Genomic DNA, 17,036 nt, shown 5'->3' on the forward strand with positions numbered 1-17,036 from the left:
TAATAACAGTGATTTATGTTTCAACTGCAAGATACTAGAAAATATGGCCAAAGTATGCAAAGTAAGTAGAAGAAATAACGTAACAGACATAAGAAATTAATGAAATAGTAAAAGGCAACAAAAATTTGAAATGTCATGAATTAGTTATTAGAAAAAAGATATTAAACTTGATGAGTCTACATCAAGACTCATCAAGAGAAAAGAGAAAAACTAAAAACTGACAATATTTGGAATGAAAGAGAGAATACCACTACGGTTCCTAGAGACATCAAAATAACATTGACTAAAAAAGAAACACAATGTCCATTTCTGTGTGTGTGTGTTTGTATGCTTGTGTGTGTGTGTACAGAGTATTCTTTTACAAAATTACCCCCACAGAAAAAAAAAATGTGCCCACTAGTAATTACAAGATATTTATGAAAAAGTACATATTTTTATTTAAATTGGCAGATATATAGTCCAATGAAACAGAATAGAGAGCCCAGAAATAAACTCTTGCATATACAATCAACTTACCTTCCACTAGGAAACCAAGAATACACAATGGGGAAAGAATAGTCTCATCGAGAAACACTGGTGGAGAAAACTGAATGCCTACAGGCAAAAGGGTGAAATTGGACACTTTCACCATACACAAAAAATCAACTCAAATATGGATTAAAAACTTAAATGTAAGACATAAAATTGTAAAATTCCTAGAAGAAAACATGGGAAAAATGCTACTCTACATTGGCCTTTGCAACAGTTTCTTGAACATGATAACAAAAGCAGAGGCAACTGTAGCAAAAATGCATATGTAATTACATGAAACCAAAATACTTTTGCACAGCAAATGAATCAACAAAGTAAAGAGACAACCTATGAAAGAAGAGAGTATCTTTGCAAGCCAAAAAAGGAGTTAATATCTAAAATACAAAAGGGACTCCTATAACTGAGTAGCAAAAAATGTCACAATTTAAAACTAGGTAAAAGATTTAAATAGATGCTTCTCTAAGGAAAGCATACGAATGACCAACAGGTATGTAAACAGAGTTTCCACATTACTAATCATCAGGAAAGTTCAAATCAAAACCACAATGAGATATCAACTCATAGCTGTTAAGATAACTATTGTAAAAAAATGTTGCTAAGGATATAAAGGAAATCCTCGTACACTGTTTATGGAAGGGTAAATTGGTTCAGCCACTATGGAAACAGTATGAAGAGTCTTCGAATAATTGAAAGTAGAGCTACTATATGATCCAGAGATTCTACTTCTGGAGATATATATACACACACACACACACACACACACCCACGTATATATATGAGATTTAATTTCATCTTGAAAATACATATCTTGAAGAGATATCTGCTTCCATGTTCACTGCAGTATTATATACAATAGCCAAAACATGGAAGCAACCTAAATGTCCATTGATGGATGAATGGGAAAAGAAAATGTGCTGTTTACATAAATGGCACCTTATTCAAATCTTTAAAAGACAGAAATACTATCATTTGTGACAATATGGATGAATGTGAATGATATTATACTAACTGAAGAAAGTCAGAATAAGGACAATTACCACATGATTCTACTTACATGCGGAAGCTAAAACAGTCAAACCCATAGAAGCAGAGAGTAAAATAGCAGGTGCCAGAAGCTGAGGGGAGGGGAAAACAGGTAGATGTTGATCAAAAAGTGCAAAACTTCAGTTATGCAAGATGAATAAATCCTAGAAATCTACTGTAGATAATAGTCCCTATATTTACCAGTACTGTATCATATACGTAAATGTTTGGTAAGAGATTAAATCTTATGTTGTATTCTTATCACAAAAACAATAAAAAAGAGAGTGGGAGGAAATTTTTGGAAGTGATAGATACATTTGTGAAATTGTACTGATGATTTCACAGGTGTGTACTTATTTCTAAAGTCATCATTTGTATACATTAAATATGTACAGCTTTTTGTATGGCAATCATATCTCAGCAATTTTTACAAAGAAGTTATTCAATAAGCAAAAATATGAATAAAAATGTTCTCAATCTCAATAGTCTACCAGGTATTAACATAATTTTACTAGCAAGTCAGTTTAGCAAGATCACTGAATACAAAGTAAACATACAAAAATGATTTTATTCTATGCCCTTGCTACAAACAATTAGAAAATTAATTCTTACATATTATTTACAATAGCATAAAAATCAAATTTCTCCGAATATATTGAATGTTCGATATCTCTACATGGAAAATTCCAAACTAGAACTGAGAAAAATTAAAGGGCCAAATAAATGAAAGGGGCTGTCTTTTTCATGGATTGGAAGACCCAAGATTATTAAGATGTTGGTTGTTTTGAAATCTATGTGTTCAATTGATAAAGTCCCAATCAAAGTACAAGCAAACGAATGCTATCTCAACCACATAATCAAGGTTAATATCTTCATGTTGATAGTCACGTTCATAGCATTTACCCTTGATACAATGTGGTAAAATGACACTTCACCTCTGTAGTCATCCTACGAATAACTCATAACCGTAGTTTAACCACTAAAAAATAAGACAGTCAAACTGAGGACCATTCTCCAAACTGTCTAAACCATATCCCTTAAAACTGTCAGGGTCATCAAAAGCAAGCAAAGCCTAAGAAACTGTCATGAAACAAAGGATATTAAGGAGACATAATAACTAAATATAATGTGGGATCTTGGATGAGATCATGGAACAGGAAAAAGATACTGGGTAAAAACTAGTGAAATCTGAATAAACTGTGATTTAATTAATAATACATTATATTAATCTTGGTTCCTTAGTGGTGACAATGAACCATAACAATGTAATATGTTAACAATAGCGGACACTGGGTAGGGGTATATGGGAACTCCCTGTTATATCTCTGCGTTTTTTGTGTACATACAAAAATACCCTAACATTTTAAAAATATATTAGAAACAAAAATAGTGAACTAGAAGATTGTAGAACATCTCAAAATTGTGTCCACTTAGTAATGTAATAATGATGAAAAACCACTTTATCAGACAATTTAGAGTTGAAATTCCTAGAATGAGTTTGTCATGATTGTTCAGACAATAGAAACCAGTTTTCTACTTTATACAATTTTTACTCTGAAAATAATTTTAGAATAACCACAAAATATTTTCTAAGTATTGTAATAGTACCTTAGTGTAAGATTATCATGTATCCTTCATGACATTGTTCATTAGAAAATCTGAGATTGCTTTTGCAAATGTAAAGTATTACCTTTATTTTACCATTATACAATTTGACTTTCATTCTAACTGGGAAGGTATCAAATAATTTAATCATTTATTCTTAATATTTCATTGTTTTGAATACATCTTTGAAGGTCCTGAATATTATAATACTTTTAATTATTGTGATACTTTCCATTTCAAAGATCAAATTAGTATGAGTGGAAACAGATAAATCAAGAATTAGCTGAGAGCCTCTAGAAGGGTTTGATTTCTGAAGTTTCAGGTAACATACTGAGAGCAAGGGCTCCACAGTAAGCAGTTTCTAGTGGGCCATATATTCTCCAACATCTCTTTTGACCCCAGTGTTTGTAATCTACTCATTGGGTGAAGTAGATTCTGTGGAAGAGTGTAAAAGCTTGATATATCCCTCTTTCCTCCACAATCTGTAAGATTTAATAAGATATCATTATTATTCCTTAAGGTGAACCCTCTATTAATCATTTTCCAGACAGCTCAGCAATAAACTTCTTGGATTTAACAAAATACATTAAAATAAAGGCATCCTTTTAAATGTAACTTTATTATGTGTAAAAAATAGCATTAAATGAATTATTTTGGTTGAATTTATCACATCTAGCTCGTTAAAGATGCTCCTTAAAAGATTCACACTATTTCTACTTCACATAATTTTGCTTTGATGTTTGTTTCTGGTAACAATATAAACTGAAATCAGTATCCTTAGGACCTGTGTCACCCCACATACTAACTCAGATTTTGAAATATGCTCATATGGATATAAATGAAAAACTGAATAAGTAAATAAATGAAGGAGAAGGGATAGCTCCTCCCTGAAAAGTATGTAGAATGAATACATGTAGAAGGAATTAGGGAAAAGAAAGTCATCGTTAGAAACTCACAACAATAATCACCCAGGCAAAATCCACTGATGAACAGAGAGGATATTTACAACGTCTCGAAGTATCTCCACAAAAATATTTATCAATTCTAAAGGAAAATGTGGTACCTTTACGGTAGAGAATGCTGGTAGACACCATCCTAAATAATATTTATGTCACCAATAATAAAATACGAAAATCATAATTCCTGACATGATACAGTACATTGGGTGTATCACTTCTACAGTATTTTTGCCAAAAGTGCATGATCTCAATTTAATGAGACATCAGATAAACCAAAATTCACAGATATTTAACAAAAAAAATTACTAGTATTATTAAGAAATAGTAAAATCATGAAAAACAAGAAAAGACTCAAGGAACCGTCATTTGGAGGACACTGAAGTGACATGAGTAAATCTTATGAGGAATTCTGAATTGGATCTTAGGACAGACACACAATACTGTAAAAGAAAAGCTGATGGTATTCGAACTAATTGCATAATTACTTAATAGTACTGTGCCAACATTAATTTCTTAGTTGTGACTATTGCATTAGTCATGAAGAGGTTAATGTCAGAGAAAGCTGGGTAAAGACTACATGTGAGCACCCTATTCTTTCCATAACTTTTTTTTTTTGGCAGAAAGTCTGATTTAATTAATTTAAATAATTAAAAAGGGCTTAACACTGCTTTTCCAATTATTTCATTTACCATAATTTCTGCTGAACCTTTACTTTTTTCTTTTTTTATTATACTTTAAGTTGTACTTTTTATAACATTTTTAAAGATTTAAAATTATTTCAAAATTAAAAGTTAAAAACCAAGCAATTAATTCTTACATAGTATGCTCTAAGTTGAACACATTGTAAAACTAAAACTATTAGCAATATAGTTGCCACAAATTATTAAATTCTCAAGGACTGCAAAATGAAAATTAGAATTGTGTTTATGAAGTACTTTGATCAGAATCAAATTACAATGGAAAATAAGAGACGCTTCTTGGTTCAGATGATACGCATATCCTTTCACTCAAAATAATCATACATACCCAACCATGTTTGCATTATTTTAAAATCTAATACATCATATTCTATTTATACAAATTTGAACAGTTAGCTAGACAATATTTATCACTTTGAATATGATACTCCATGATGACACTGATGTACCTCATACTCATTGAAAGCAATTCTACCTATACAAAGAAGTTATCTAAGCCTCAAGCAAAGTTTGGTTGGGTATAAAGAATACATTGATCGTTTATGTAATAAAATCATAGAATGGGATATCAGGGGATTATGTTCCTAGGGAAACCAAAAGCAGATGAAAAGTAGACCAAAGGGTTGTAGCTGAAAGCGGAAGAAAAGCAAATTAATGTTAGTTACAGTTTAATATATGTGAGACTAAATCTAGAAGATTACACTAATATACTCATTTGTTCCTTACAACTATGTGGAGTAGGTTTGATCATTATCCCAATTCTGTACACATGAAACCTGAGGTACAAGGAGGCTAAGTAAATCAGGTGCTATGGATTGAAGAGTGTCTCCAAAAAGCTGTGTCTAAGACCTAAGCCTCCGTACCTGTGAATGTGACCTTATTTGGAAATAGTTTCTTTGCCGATGAAATAAGGTTAAAATGAGGCAATAAGGGATTGGGGTGAGCCCTAATCTAATGACTTCTGTCCTTATAAAAAGAGGAAAATTTGGAAACAGATAGACACAGGAGGAGAACACTACCTTCTTGTGGTGATAGAGACACAGGTTGGCATGATGTGTCTATCAGTCAAGGAATGCCAATAATTGCCGACAACTTCTTGAAACTAGGCGAGTAGCATGGAAAAGATCCCCGCTCCTTGCCACCAGAAGGAACAAACCTTGCCAACACTTTGCTTTTGAAATTTTAGCCTCCAGAACTGTGAGGCAATACATTTATTTGAAGGCACTCCGCTTGTGGAACGTTGTTACAGCAGTCCTAGAAAACAGTTTACAGGACTATGAAGTGCATGTATTTGAACTCAGCCATACTTAAGATTCTTCAAACTTAATCTTACTTTGTAAAATAAATCAATCTGACGAAAGCCTTAAGACATGCGTCGGACCGAAAACACAGAATGGAATCCTGTGTTCTCCTGGCATTTAATCTTGATCACATATTATGATTACATTATGATAATTCGGGAGCAAATGTTCTCCCAAACATGATAGGCAACAATAGCAGGTTGCTAGGCAACCCGCAGCTGGGCTGCAGCAAAGGAGGCAGCATGACATGGCACTGGCCCAAACAAAGACATGCTCTAGAATACATCCTGAGATAAAACAAGTGGATCCCGTAGTTGCTGTGGATTCAAATCTCCTTCTCTTTTCTATAACTATGTGTGTAGATATATGTGTGTATATCTCTCTGTGTGTGTGTGTGTGCGCACACACATGTGTATTTAAATGTACCTACTTTCTTGACCAATTTAAGAAAAGAATGACTCCTTTGAGGCGGTCCTTCCTGTCTAAGCTTGAATTTCTATTTCAATAACTGCAAATTCATCTTGGTAGGCTACTCATCCGGTTAGGGTTGCTGTTTCTAGACTACGCCTTAGCAGTGTGGAAATTACTGATGCACAGATCCTTTGTGATCTTATATTGGAATGTTGGTGTTTCACCCCTATACATTATGTTAAATTCTAAGAAAAAATGCACCTCATAGGTAATGGATGGACAAACACTGATCAAGACAATTTTTGGATTCCAAGTCACCAAAGTATTGAACAAAATCTCTCAGAAGTACAGTGCAGCCAAGTCAAATGGGAAACCTGTTCTATATTATGAACTTCTAAGAGTAGTAACATCAAAAGTTACATAATAAACAATGGCTCTGATTGTCCATCATCCCATTCATTTAATTGGAGAAAAGCAAATAAATACTGACTTAGTACACAAGGTACTGAAGAGCCTAACAAGACTCAAAATTCATCATTAATTAATTGATCCTGAAAAACATGTTCCTATTCAAGTAATGTCTGGAAAAAAAGAAGACAGGATAAAGGGAGATTTGAAAACTGTTTCTTTATACACATCAAAGTTAGCAAATCCATCCACTATGTGTCACCTTCAGAGGAGTTAAACCAAAGGACTTTTTCTGGACCATCTAACTTGGGTAAATTCTTCAAAGGCACATTATTAGGAAGGATGTTATATTCTTCAGTCAGTGCTCCAGAATCACCATTGAATGGATTTTATGGAAACCCACTGAATTTCAATAGCATGCAAAGACCTAGAGCAAACTCTTGTGCTCCTAGAAGTAGTTTTAGAAAAAGCTTAGCTCGATCCTCAGACAATATTATTCATATTACTAGTGACAAAAATGGTAAGGTCCCACAACTGTTCACATTCCATTCAGAGTTCATTTCTTTCACCTTCATCTATAACCAGATCACACTCCTTCATTAGAGCTATAGATGTTACAGTCTTGTAAGTACTAACAGCTATCAATTAGAGTACCTCTGCACTCATGTATGCTAACGAGAAACTATCAGCAATAAGAAGTATGAAATGAGAGTGAATATTTGGGGTAAGGATTTATTAGGTCTTATGCTGCTGGTGTAAAGAAATTGACTTTACAATGGCCCAGGTGCAACTTTTACTTTAGGTTATTGGATGGTTCATCTCTTTCTACTGAAATCGAGCTGGCCTCAAGTTTCTGGGACTTTTATGGATCACAATTAATGGAAATAAAAATCCACCTGCTGACATATGTGTAGAAGATGATGCTACAGTTTGGGCTAAAGATAAAGTTACTAATGAGGACCAATAATTAACTGAAAATGAAAGTTATAGAACAGAAAATGAACAGACCATGAACAATGATGCTAAAATAGATACCTGAGTGAAGGTGTGAATAATATTTCCTTGTCTTCTTTATCATCTTCTGATAACAATGATTTAAGTGAAGACTTCAGAGAATATTTAATAGGTACAAAAGACTTCAACAGAACTTGAATAACTCTAGAGGAAATTTATCTCAAAGAAGAAAAATATGAAAAGGTACCACCCCAGAATATATCTGATTTTCTCAAGGAAAATGAAAAATCATTCAGTGAAACTGATAAATAGATATAAACAACTCTAACATGAGTGCATATGCAAAACATTCTTCTAGAAATAATTTGATTTTACCAGACACAGATTTTAGAGCTGGTTCTTCATTTGGACTCTCCATCTGATAGCTGTAATGGAACATACATGTGGAAAGAAGAGGGCTTGGAACCCACTGGAAATGTCTATCCAATTGGGAGTTATGAGTCCTATGAAATGAACAGTATAGATATTTTGAATAATCTTGAAATATGTGAATTTGAGGATGATGGCCTTGTGATACACATCTTGAAAATGTGGAGCATGAAAATATGATCTGCTTTGACTGACCAGACAGAAGTGTTCAACAGTCTCACGAAGAATTGTGGAAAAGGCCACCCTAGAAGTTGAGTAGACAGGAATACTACCATCTCAGTCATCCTAACCACTATGATTACCATGGAAAAAGTAATACGAGCGGAGGCTCTCCCTATAGTGAACCTTCTTTGGGTCATTTTGAAAGCTATGGAGAGACACCCCTTTTCCAGGTTCAGAAAATGTTCGTAGGTGTACCAGAAAATGCAGTGATGCTGAATAAGATGACCCTCCAACACATGGTTCAGGATTGGACCTTTGTAAAAACTCAATTACTCAAGCTGAAACACCTCCTGAATCAGCATGAAGGAAATGGTTCACGGCATGATATTCAACTATCATTGCCATCTAGTACAGAACCAGAAGTTGGTGATGAAGTATATGAGAATGAAGATTTATTAAATGAAATAAAATGAGTTAAAGAGAAAATAAACACAAAAGATGAAAAGATCCAACAAACAGAACTTCAGCTTGCAATTTACTGTAACCACCACCAAAAATTAAGGAGGAAAAATGCACACATACTGATAAATATACCAAAACACCCTGGAAACAAATTCCTCCTCAAGTGCTACAACCTTCCAGCAGTCTTCCCAGACCAACAGACCATGCCAGGAGAGAATGAATATAGCCACAACATATGGAGATCCCCAGCGAAGGTGCAATCCAAGACATGTGTCAGGGCTTCGCATATCTGGATGAAAGCTTTACATATGACTTGCAATAAGAAAGCAATTACGGTTTGGAAGACCAGCCTTTTTCATCAGGCCCACATTAACAATGGATGTGGCTAAGAGTACATTTTCTGAAACAAACTTGAACATGACTGTAAATGCTCAAGAGCCTTATCATTTGCCAAGTGATAAAATTAGTGACATGCAGTTTATACCCACTTTTCTTCAGATACCTCTCCAGTCTAGTACAGTAGACCAGGCTAAGAGAGTTAGAAGCTGTACATTTCATCTCATGTCCTTGCAGCTTTTAAAGCCATCCATCTTGATTCTGTGATACCTCCTCCAGTTTCTGAATCATCTCCAAGCGGGACTCCCACTTGGAAGAAGTCTTTGATAATCACAGCATGTAACTCAGCAAAACTTCAGTCAACATCAAGTAAGAAAAAATATCGTACAACTAATCGGAATCTGAGAGTGCCTAAGCCCTGCCACCCTTCAGGTTCTTTCAAACAAAAACAAATAAACAACCTCCAACAAGAGCCTCAAAGCTTCTAAGCCAAACAAGCATCTCAAACACACTAAGACAAAGAAAATAAATCATGTAGAATCCAAATGGCAATTTACATTCTGGGGATTCTTTGGCCTCTAATCATTATTCCAGTCTTCTTAAACCAAAGATATATTAAGTACATAGCCGTCACCTGCCAATTTGTTTTTTAAAAAAGCATCTGTTCTGTAATCATTTTATATGCTGTTTGCTAATGTAGTACAGGCTCTATTGAAAACCTGGAAATTTTAAAATTGAAATTGGAAAGCTTCTACTAGTTTCACTCTTCCATATTCTGGTTCCAAGTACACATCATTCGAGCATACTTATCTCAAGTAAATGCAAATGTTTGCTTACCCATTTCAGAGGCCTGCCAAAGGCTCTAATCATGTTATTTATCCCCCTGTACTTCGGAAAATTCATATTACGCTTAACAGGCAAGAAGTATGGTTTCCTGGCTTAATCCTGTTAGAATCTCTATTCATTGTAGTTATTAGAACCTCACTCCTTTTCACTTGTATCCCCTGTGAATATGGCTATGATTTTAACTAAAGACACGGGAATTAATGGAAGTTCGTAGTCTGTAAGTAGAGTTCTGGCCAATGCTTTATATATTTAAAAGGTCTATACAAAAACTTTGTGATGAATAAAGGAGATTCGGCTTCTAATAAATAAACAAATATTTTAATATTTGCATTATTTAAATAGATTTTAACCATTAAGGTTTCTCATTCCTTGAATTCTTTGAGTTTAGGTAATTTCAGTAAAAATCATCAGGTGAGATACAGATTTTAAAGCTTTTTGAGGTTGCCATATGATGTGGAAACTTCTATCCTTAAATGATAATTTGGAAAGACAATTATTTCACTAAATTAAAATGTTTTAATTTATGAATTTTGTTGAGAAATTTTGACTGGGTAGCAAAAAACTAGGTAATATGAAAGTAAATACAAATATTTTTATACAGTCCATGGTTTTTGGTTTGTAATAAATTTTAATTTTCAAAAATATTTTGTTGAGGCAAAACTGGTATATAATAAGCTACACATATTAAAATGTTCAATTTAATAATTTTAACATACATATACGTGTGTTTTATATATATACACACACATATAGCTGATCCTCTGTGCCTGTGGTTCCACATCAAAAAATTCAACCAAATTCAAATTAAATATATTCAAAATAATAGTAGTATATACAGTTTATGTTCTAATAAATGGAGATAAACTTTCTTGAAAATGTTTCTAATTATTTTAGAATATTTAGCTATGGTTTGGCTCTTTTCCCCAGCCAAATCTCATCTCGAATTGTAATCCCCGTAATTCCCAATTGTTAAGGGTGGGACCTGATGGGAGGTGATTGGATCATGGGACTGTTTCCCCCATGCTGTTCTCATGATAGTGCACACTCATAAGATCTGATGGTTTTATAAGTGTTTGACAATTCCTGCTATACACACTCTGTCTCTCACCTGCCACCACGTAAGACATTCCTGCTTCTCCTTCCGCCATGAGTATAAATTTTCTGAGGCCTCTCCAGCCATGCAAAACTGTGAGTCAATTAAACTGTTTTGTCTTTGTAAATTATGCAGTCTCAGGCAATTCTTGACAGCAGTGTCAGAATGATCCAATACAATTGTTTTTAGATTATTTTAGATCTCAGTATCAATAATTCAATTAGATCATCACTGAATTAGTTCAGCAAATATTCTTGTACAAATACACTATAGTGTTGCAAAATTAGTATTTGCAATTGATCATTAACCATCATCTCTGAAAATGTACTGTTCAAATAACCCAATTATGTATTAGCAAACACACTTAAAAATAAAAAACACATTTTACAATTTATTAAAACAAAATAGGAAAAAATGTAACAAAAAATACAAGATTACAATAAAAAACAAGAATTCATAAGTAAAATTTTAGAAAAACTAAGTAAATGAAAAGGCATACTGTGTTCATAAACTTTATCATTTTATCATTTCATATTCAGTATGTCTATTTTCTCCAAAAGGATTTTTATAATTACACAAGGTCTCAATCAAATCTCAGTAGCAATTTTGTAAAAATTGATTATTCTAAAAACATATAAAGGTTGGAAAGGCCTAATATAGTAAAAACAAATTTGTAAAATAAGGAAGTTGAAGCATTTAACACTATGTGGTTTTGAGAATTAATTTAGACTGGGAGCATCATATAATTCATCAAAAATATTTTAAATAAATACTACTCAAAATAATTACTGGGCACAGGTATTTTATCAATAAATTGGATTATAAAATTTGATCTTAAGACCATGAGTAATATCTATTCTTTTAAACGCTGTCTGCTTACTAATGAAAAAATATGGCTTAATAAAATTAGAACCAAGTTAATGAATAAATATCCAATTGTGAAATTTCCAGAAAAGCAAGGATAATCATCAAAATCTAATAAAATAAACTAAAATAACATAAATAAGACATCTTTAGGTAATTGTAGTTACTTTGTTTTGTCTATATTTTGTATATATACAATACTATATATTGCTTCAGTAAGAACTTATCAAATGCCTATTGAGCTGATCACCAGAAACTGAATTGAATGGAAGCCTTCATCAAATACTTACTGAATGCCAGGCACTGAGTTGAACGCTCAGATTCAGACATGAATAAAGCTAGGTGCCGTGGCTCATGCCTATAATCTCGGCACTTTGGGAGGCCAAGGTGGGTGGATCACTTGAGGTCAGGAGTTCAAGACCAGCCTGGCCAACATGATGAAATCCTGTCTCTAATAAAAATACAAAAATTAGCCAGGCGTGGTGGTGCACACCTGTAATCCCAGCTACTAGGGAGGCTGAGGCAGGAGAACCACTTGAACTCAGGAGGCAGAGGTTGCAGTGAGCCGAGATCGTACCATTGCACTCCAGCCTGGGAGACAAGAGTGAAACTCCATCTCAAACAAACAAACAAACAAAATGAATAAGATACTCAGTCAATTTAGTTGTGGTGCATAACGGTGGGGGTAAAATAAGAGAGGAAACAAAAATAGAATTGTATTTTTTATTTTATGGAAAGTACAGGCTTGTCTGAGGCTGAAACATAGGCAAAGGCTGAGAATATAGAGAAGGAAAGATTTCCTCTGTTTCATGAGTCATAAAACAACAAATTGTACTCTGGTTCTATTAAAGGCATATATTCATAAGTAGAGCATCTTCTGTCTTTGCTACTCTAGGATTATAGGAATATTATGAGTAAAACCGCTATGCTTAATCACATTCTAAAACCTGTTCATCAAAGCTGTAAAGTTACCCTCGGTCTGTTTAGCATGAGTTTTTATGGCTGCCCCGAAACCCTGAAGTGGGTTTTCTTTTCTCCATCTTCTATTCAAGAAAACGTGATTCTTGTACACTAAATGCTCCCCTGTCCCAGATGACAGTCACTGTTCATATTAGATTAGATTCTTCAAACCTAGTTCATCACAGTGTACAGATATTTAACAGATAACCTGGCAGAGAACAATACGATAGAACAGAGAGAGAGAAGCACCACCCGACAGTTAGTAGAAGTATGAACCAGTGAGAATGAGCCTATTCAACATACTGAACATACTTGAATAGAATCAGTTTATCAAATTGTGCCTGTGTTTATTCTAGGATTGGTTATCTGAACCCATGTATTACAAGATTGCATAAACAAACAGATTAATATATGTTCTTAGAAAATTTGATACATTCCTGATGTCACTGCAGTCACTATCTTCATATTTGAGATATAAAAGTAAACATAAAGTAGTCATCTTCTATCATGCAATATTTGTCAAAAGTAGCCCAATTATTTATTTAATACTTAGCTCCTAATTTTAATTTATACATGTGAGTAGTTACATGTGAGTTTAAATACATTTTTTCTCATAATCACTGGTGTTATATTTTACTATTAAGTCTCAATATTTTTTAGTATTTACAGTGAAATATTAGTCTCCATTTTAAGTATACATTTTACTCAAACCAATAATATCAGGATATTAAAGAAATGTTGTATGCCATCTCCTGAGGCTTTTAAAAAATATCCTTATTGATAGAGTCATGCTCTATTGGCAAAAATAAAACACTACAATTAATTTAGCATGTTTGAACTCAGTATAAATAATAAGCATGTCTAAGGAATGATTTTATTAAACATTATTTCACTAAACAATGACTACCTGCACGTAACAGTTTAATCCTTTTGCTTTTTTTAAAATTTTTTAACTTTTATTTTAGGTTCCAGGGCACATGTGCAGGTTTGTTATACAGGTAAACTCTGTGTCATGAGGGTTGATATACAGATTATTTCATCACCCAGGTAATAATTATACTAGCTGATAGGTAGTTTTTTTTACTCTCTCCCTCCTCATACCCTCCACCCTCAAGTAGGCTCTGATCTCCGTTATGCCCCTCTTCGTGTTCATGTATTCCTGTTGCTTAGTTCTTACTTATAAGTGAGACTATGCGGTATTTGGTTTTTTGTTCCTGCATTAGTTTGCTTAGGATAATGGCCTCCAGCTCCATCTGTGTTGCTGCCAAAAACATGATCTTATTCTATTTATGGCTGCATAGTACATGGTGGTGGATATGTACTATATTTTCTTTATCCAGTCTACCGTTCATGTGCATTTAGGTTGATTCCATGTTTTTGCTATGGTGAATGGTGCTGCAATAAACATACAGGTGCATGTATCTTTATGGTAGAATGATTTATATTCCTTTGAATATGCACCCAATAACGGAATTGCTAGGTTGAACTCTAATTCTGTTTTAAGTTCTTTGGGGAATCACCATTCTGCTTTCCACAATGGCTGAACTAATGTACATTCCTACCAGCAGTGTATAAGCATTTCCTTTCCTCCACAACCACACCAGCATCTGTTATTTTCTGATTTTTTCATACTAGCCATTCTAGGTGGTATGAGATGGCTTCTCACTATGATTTTGATTTGCATTTATCTAATAATTAGTGATGTTGAACATTTTTTCACATGCTTATTGGCCCTGTGTATGTCTTCTTTTGAGAAGTGCCTGCTGATGTCCTTTGCCCCCTTTTTGGGGGTTGTCTGTTTTTGGCTTGATGGCTTGCTGACATTCCTTAGAGGTTTTGTACATCAGAACATTTTTGGATGCATACTTTGCAAATATGTTCTCCCATTCTGTATGTCCTTTACTCTGTTGATAGTTTCCTTTGCTGTGCAGAAATTCTTTAGTTTAATTAGGTCCCATTTCGTAATTTTTTAGGGGTTTTTTGCAATTGTTTTTGGAATCTTTGTCATGAAATTGTTGCCAGGTTCTCTGTCCAGAATGATCTATCCAAGGTTATCTTCCTGGATATTTATAGTTTTATGTTAAAATTTTTAATCCACCTTGAGTTAGTTTTTGTATATGGCGTAAGGAAAGGGTCTAGTTTCAATCTCCTGCATATGATTAGCCAGGTATCCTAGCAACATTTATTGAAGAGAGTCCTTTCCCCATTGTTTTTGCTGAATTTGTCAAAAATCAAATGATTGTAGGGGTACAGCATTATTTCTGCCCTCTCTATTTTGTTCCATTGGTCTATGTCTCTGTTTTTGTACTAGTACCATGCTGTTTTGGTTATTATAGCCTTCTAGCAGACTGTAAAGTTGGGTAACATGATGCCTCCAACTTTGTCCTTTTTGCTAAGAATTGCCTTGGGTATTTGGGCTCTTTTGGGTTCTATATGAATTTTAAAATACTTTTCTAAATCTGTGCAGAATGTCATCTGTAGGTATTCTTGAGTTTCAATTTACTGATTTTCTTATTTTTATTTCAATAGTTTTTTGGGGAGTACAGGTGGTTTAAGTTACATGGATGAGTTCTTTAATGGTGAATTCTGAGATTTCAGTGCACCCATTCCCCGAGCAGTGTACACTGTACCCAATTTGTAGTCTTTTATCCTACACCTCCCTGCTAATCTCCCCGACCCAGAGTCCCCAAGTCCAATATATTACTCTGTATATCTTTGTGTCCTCATACCTTAGCTCACTCACTTATAAGTGAGAATATATGGTATTTGGTTTTCCACACCTGAATTACTTCAGTTAGAATAATGGTCTACAGCTCCATCCAAGTTGCTGAAAAGACATTATTTTATTCCTTTTTATGGCTGAGTAATATTGCATGGTTTGTATGTGCCACATTTTTATCCACTTATTGGTTGATGTGCACTTAGTTTGGTTCCATATCTTTGCAAATGCAAATTGTGCTGCTATAAACAAGTGTGTTCATGTGTCTTTTTCATATAATTTATTTTCCTCTAGGTAGATACCAAGTAGTGGGATTGCTGGAATGAATTATAGATCTACTTTTAGTTCTTTAAGGAGTCTCCATACTGTTTTCTCTAGTGGTTTTACTAGTTTACATTCCCACTGGCAGTATAAAAGTGGTCCATTTTCACCACATCCATGTCAACATCTATTGATTTTTCGGCTTTTTAATTGCAATCATTCTGTCAGAAGATAGTATCTCATTGTGGTTTTAATTTGCATTTCCCTGATTAGTGATGTTGAGTATTTTTTTTCATATATTTGTTGTCTGTTTGTATATCTTCTTTTGAGAAATGTCTATTCATGTCCTTTGCCCACTTTTTGATGCAATTATCTTTTTACTTCTTGCTGATTTGTTTGAATTCCTTGTAGATTCTGGATACTAGTCCTTTGTCAGATGCATAGTTTGTGAATATTTTCTCCTATTCTGTGGGTTGTCTGTTTACTCTGCTGATTATTTCTAAGGACCCAAGAGCAAATGCAACAAAAACAAAAACAAATGTCATTGGTAGTTTGAGAGGGATAACATTGAATCTGTACATTGCTTTGAGCAGTATGATCATTTTAACTATATTGATTCTTCCTATTCATGAGCATGGAATGATTTTCCATTTGTTTGTGTCATCGCTGATTTCTTTGAACAGAGATGTTTTGTAATTCTCATTGCAGAGGTCCTTTACTTCCCTGGTTAGCTGTACTCTTAGGTATTTTACTGTTTTAATAGCTATTTCATTTCTGATTTGGCTCTTGGCTTAGATAGGATTGGTGTATAGGAATGCTGCTCATGTATGTACATTGGTTTTGTATTCTGAAACTTTGCTGAAGTTGTTTATTAGAAGAAAAGGTTTTGGGACAGAGACTATTTCTAGATATAGAATCATATTTTCTGCAAAAAGGGATAGTTTAATTTCCTCTCTTCTTATTTAGATGTCTTTTATTTATTTCTCTTGCCTGATCACTTTGGCAGGATTTCTA

At 33.8% G+C, this 17,036-nt stretch overlaps 1 long non-coding RNA gene and 1 pseudogene across 1 annotated transcript in view; one reads left to right on the forward strand and one right to left on the reverse strand.

Annotated features, from left to right (window-relative positions):
- LOC140713084 (uncharacterized) overlaps window positions 1-17,036 on the reverse strand; it is a 237,398-nt gene that overhangs the window by 5,343 nt on the left and 215,019 nt on the right. The gene's annotated exons all lie outside the window — the stretch shown is intronic.
- On the forward strand, window positions 1,008-9,898 carry LOC103219864 (serine-rich coiled-coil domain-containing protein 2 pseudogene; annotated as a pseudogene).

The sequence above is a fragment of the Chlorocebus sabaeus genome, chromosome 12 (genome assembly GCF_047675955.1).
Source record: "Chlorocebus sabaeus isolate Y175 chromosome 12, mChlSab1.0.hap1, whole genome shotgun sequence".
NCBI lineage: Eukaryota > Metazoa > Chordata > Mammalia > Primates > Cercopithecidae > Chlorocebus > Chlorocebus sabaeus.